Source organism: Patella vulgata, chromosome 3 (genome assembly GCF_932274485.2).
Source record: "Patella vulgata chromosome 3, xgPatVulg1.2, whole genome shotgun sequence".
NCBI classification, from domain to species: domain Eukaryota; kingdom Metazoa; phylum Mollusca; class Gastropoda; family Patellidae; genus Patella; species Patella vulgata.
The window spans coordinates 3108614-3114613 of NC_065881.2; positions in this window are offsets into that span (position 1 = coordinate 3108614).

Sequence of the window (6000 nt, forward strand, 5' to 3'; positions counted from 1 at the left end):
ACAGTAGGATGTCAAACACCATTGTATATTCCGTTCTTCTTTTGTTAGTTAAGATATAGGGCGGACGCGTGTATGTATTTATTACGAGATGACTGTTGATAGTTACCTGGTCTTCTCCCCAACTAACCTGGTCTTCTCGACAACCGACCTGACCTCCTCCCGAACTAACATGTTCTACCCAAACGACTCTACTCTTCAAATAACCTGATCTGTCCAATCGACTTGATCTTCTCGACAACCCACCTGATCTCCTCCCGAACTAACATGATCTCCCCAATCGACCTGATTGCCTCCCCAACTGGTCGGATCTCCTCCTTAGTCTGCTTGACACCCATACCCCACCTCCCCTACACATACACAACGACCAAAGATCTCCTCAATCTGAAATATTGATAAACACTACATCCAGGTTATCATTTTGCTGTATTTTGATAAGCTTGTTTACGATTTAAATGGTTTATCATTCGTATCGAAATCGATAAACAGTTCATCAACAAAAAAAAAACATTTAATATCGACACATTTTGATTTATTGTCAAACAATATACCGGAATAAATTCAACTTATATCTTCGCCATGTTACAGTGGACGTATCATACTCTTCAATTAAATGCAATTGATTTTTTTTATTATGCTGAAAATCAACAGTTTATTAAAGGCTATATGCACCATATAGTCGTATAGGAATGTCTTGTAATATTGTTGAAGGTTAATACCTAAAAGGAATATCAGTCCAAAAATGGTTCAATTTCATCGATATGAAGCCCGAGCGTAACATGACGCTGCCATATATTATCGATATATGAAGCCCGAGCGTAATATGACGCTGCCATATTTTATCGATATATGAAGCCCGAGCGTAATATGACGCTGCCATATTTTATCGATATATGAAGCCCGAGCGTAATATGACGCTGCCATATTTCATCGATATATGAAGCCCGAGCGTAACATGACGCTGCCATATTTCATCGATATGAAGCCCGAGCGTAATATGACGCTGCCATATTTCATCGATATATGAAGCCCGAGCGTAATATGACGCTGCCATATTTCATCGATATATGAAGCCCGAGCGTTATATGACGCTGCCATATTTTATCGGGTGCAGATAAATCTGATGGGCCTGCTTTATGTCCCAATAAATCCATACCGGGGATTATCTAGTTGTTATTTTGATTTCGCCATTAAATGTTAAATAATCAATCTGAATATAGAGAGAGAGAGAAATGGGGTTTAACGTCCACTCGACACAAACTAGGTCATTTCGGGACTAACATATGGTTTACTTTTATTTACACAATTCGCTTGCGCGTAGGGGTCTTTAGCAGTGGGAGGAAACCGGAGGACCCGGAGAAAACCCACGAGGCTGGACAGGCGACCCTACTCCTTGCCACGTACAACCGGGGATTTGAAACCACGCCAGTCGACTCAATGACAGACTTTATGATACAGCGCGCGCACGCGAACCATTCAGCCATCCAACCCCCCAATCTGAATATATATTTAGCATGTATTAAGCCGAGGGACATTTGATAATTTAGCCAAAATGTAAATGACGTATCGAGACTTTAAATAGATCAAGGATATTTATTTCGAGGATGTGTACAGAAGGTTTCACGAGGTATAAATATTCTTCCACAACATTACGAAACTATTATTTAGGGGAGCACCTGCTTCGAAATTGCTTTCTATTGCTGAAATTACACCGCAAGCTGTATAACCCGAGTTGGGGGTCACTGCAGTGGCCCAGTTGTTAAAGTGGTAGGGTTCGAGAACGTGCCTCGTGTAGCCTCGGTTTTTACAATCTGATCTATATTTCGTTTCATTTTTTATACTCTCGGTGGCCTCTCGTACATTAAGGTCTGAGCGGTTGTAGTGGAAGGTCGCGTCAGGGGACATCCGAGCGGCTTTTGACCTATGACGTCAGAGATTGATTAATGAATCATTGTTGACGTTTCTAGTCGTTTACACACAGTTCCGTGTATCGCACGCCCAGAAGTCACCGTCGCCGTAACAGATGGTTTCATTGGCTAATCCCTCAGAACGCGGGTTATGTAACAACACTTCGAGATCCCAGTATAGTACAGACAAATAAAACGAAATTTTGAACTATTAAAAACGAAACGAAATCGGGTCTGTGTTTTAATCAGATTGACTACAGGTCGATAAAAATGAAATCAACTGAAATGATGTTTAACGTCCTCTTTGCTGCTTTGACTGGGGTAATGAAGATGGACGGTTATACGTCATAGAGTGTGCATACGTCATAGTGTGTGCTAGGAGGACATGTTTGTCCTGGCAGCGGCGATGCGAACTACTACCAATATGTACACTCGACATCTGCTTTCATCCCATCCCAACCATTACATGTTGTCCTTTGTCAGGCCCTCTGTTCTGCACTACGCCGGAAAATCCCTCCAAAACTGTCTCAACCAACATCACTGAAAATGATAATGACAACCAATATCACAGACTAGCAAAATAATACATGAGTATCTAGAAAAAAAATGATTCAAAATAATTAAAATGAATTCAAAACAATGACTAAAATGAATTCAAAACAATGACTAAAATGAATTCAAACGATAACAAAATTTAGAATATTAATTTAAAACTTAAAGTAAAACTGTGTCTCGTTTACAAAGTCTAGTGTTTCTCAAACAAAGATAGACCATTGATGTAACGAGGCGGTTTTACATCAGAGAGAGAGAGAGAGAGAGAGAGGGGAGAGAGAGAATAAAATTGTAATAAAATTGAACCATGTGTTAGTCTGGAAATGACCTAGTTTGTGTATAGTGGACGTTACTCTCTCTCTCTCTCTCTCTCTCCCTCTACCCTCTCAATATTGAAATAGAAATTAAACCATATGTTAGTCCCGAAATGACCTAGTGTTTGTCGAGTGGACGTTAAACAGCATCTCTCTCGTGTTTAGCCCTGTTCATCGAGTCGCTTCATTACAAATGGCACTCATGTGCCAGTTTTAAAATTTTCATTTTGTCTTAAATATTAGATATCAGAAACGAGTTATGTATACTGTATATGATGAAACCTATAAAATAGTTCTTAAAGCTAGTAAGCATGTCAGACAATAGGCTACATAAATACTGTGTTAAATGTGTTAAAATCTTATACAATCTCGAGGTATTTGGGAGAACCACCTAATCTCCGGTGAATGATTTTTGGGATTCCAGATTGAACTATAATACATGTATAGTATCATCCCATGGTGTACCCATATAAAAAGTATTCGATATAGCTGTGGATATGCAGTTGTATGGGGGAAGTCGGGAATGTAAAACTATATAGCAAGAGTATGAAGTTAAGATTTAGGGACATGGACCTACGGGATTGGAAATCAAATATAAACAGTTCTTATAAGTAAAACTTGTATATAACAAATAAAGATTATTATTATTATATTATTATTATCAGAAAACAATCTTTTTACAATAAGATAAAAACACCAATTTTGATTTAAGGTAGCCAATAAGTATTGTTCGTATTGCCTCCTTTAATATGGTCTAGCGAGGCAGCGATAGCAATATCAGTTGTAGCGATAACAATATCAACAATATCAGTTGTAGCGATAACAATATCAACAATATCAGTAATCGATATAGTCTGGGTGACAGCGATTTATTTCGAAGGTCGTTATAAAAATTAGGTTACTGAGATACTGTAGCAAGATTATGTATGTACAGTCCACAGTCCGAGGAAGATAAACTGTACGAGACGATGACAGATCTGGTTTTCTATATGATTTAGACGTCTCGATGTCGAATATTATATTGTCCTGACTATTTTATTCTGTAGTTTTTTTCCGGTTTCAACTCGTGTTTTATACAACCAGTGCAACACACAGTTATTCAAGATGGCAGAGAAGGAAGTGTGTAGTATTTGTTTGAACGAATTTCAACAACGTGTGGTACTCGATTGTAAACACGCCTTTTGTTTCATCTGTTTAGAAGATTATGTGAACAAAACCTCCACTAAAGATCAGCTTCAATGCCCATTGTGCCGTAGCTATATAAATCTCACTAACGGAGGTCTGGATCGATTTAAACCTAAATCAATTAACATTCCTCAATGCGATATATGTACTGAAGATACGTGTCAATATTTCTGTCGAGACTGTGATCAATATTTATGTAAATCATGTAAAATCATGCATGATAAGATGAAAATTTGTAAAGACCACGTTGTGTCTCGATATGATGAAACACAAATCTATCAAGCGCATACTTCAAACGAAACAATAAAGGAAAAAGCTTCGGCTTCGTCTATCACAAATCCTAAAGATTTCTGTCTGCGCCATGAAGAAGAGACTGTAAAAGTCTATTGTAAAGATTGTACCGTAGCCGTTTGTTGGAAATGTTTCGTGGCCGATCATAATGGACATAAATTTTTAGATTTACAGGAGGATGAAGTCAGACAAAGTATCAGACACGATTTAAAATCAATGAATGATGAATTAGAAAAACAAATCACTAACTTTCAGAAACATTATGATAATTTAAATAGCAAATTAACTGAAGTCAAAAACTCCACACAAACTGAATGTGACAAAGTAGATGCGCAGGTTGAGAAAATCTGCTCAGAATTTCGTAAAATCGGAGAAAATATTAAAAAGGAAATGCAGAAAACTGGTGAAGAGGAAGAATCCAAATTCAGGAAATTAATGGAGGGCATTAAAAGACTAACAGAAGATTTAAAAGCTAGTGTTAAATATTCAGTGAATGTTTTAGAAGATTCATCCGTTGTTCAAGTTTTACAAAGAATACCTAAAGTTAGACAGGAAAAAGATGAAAGTTGTTGTAGAAAATTGGATATACCTGATGTAAGATATTCAACATTTCAAGTAGCAGAGATAGATAAAACTTTGTTAACTAATCAACTTGGTAAAATTGTAAGTTGTCATCAGAATATGATTGGTAAAGTTGTAAGTTGTCATCAGAATATGTTTGAAGATGTTTTTAATGTGGATACTGTGCCAGGTTATCTGGGTGGGTATGGTGGTGGTAAACAACATGTAGTTTCAGGTTTTACATGGAGTATTGTTGTGTGTAAAGGATTCTCATCATCATTCTGTTTTGGATTATACCTGAATGACGTAGAAGATAAAAGTATTACGTCATGTAAAGTTGACGTCACATGTAAACTTATAAATAAAACAGATGATAGACAATCTGTAGTTAAACAACGTAATGAGACTGTTAGACCTGGTGATTATATTTATGTTATTGTTCCTATTATTATCTGGGAGAGACTCAGTAATCCTCGCTGTGGATTTATTGATGACCATAGAAACTTTACAATTCAAGCAACAATTAATGACATAACTGCCATTAAAAGACGTTAATAATTAGACTACTGTTATGGCTGAATTATTGTTAAATAATGTTTTGTTTACGGTGTAAGGGAGATAACATTATTTCTATCCGAAATGGAATAAATTATGGTCAATCGCTGGAAGAAGTAGTTGATAGTTTTTTTCAGATGGAACTTTAATACATGTATAATATCATTCCATATTATAATAAAAAATGATTCCAGATGGAGCTAAAATACATGTATATAATATCTTTCCATATTAGAATAATAATTGTAAACTCTTTGTATTGTTGTTTTATTATGAAGCACTGGTAGTAACCAACAGGTCAAGGGAAACAAAACAAGTTACTGAACACAGGCATTCCAACCCATTCTTGTTCGACACCGGCTTTGACTGAGAAAGTTGAACAATTTCCAGCCTGTTTTCCACTTTGTTAGGAAAAACGTGTAGTTACCATTTTTAAAACAGTTCTTGATCTTGAAGTCTGTTAACTTACATTAATGCAATAAGAAAAAAACCTGTGCGCCGTTAATATAGAGGTAGCAGTTTACTGTTAAAGGTACACCAGTGAGAGGAAACCGGTGGACCCAGGGAAAACCCAAGAGGTTGGACAGGCGATCCTACTCATTGTCATGAACAAGCGGGGAATCGAAACCACGCCACTT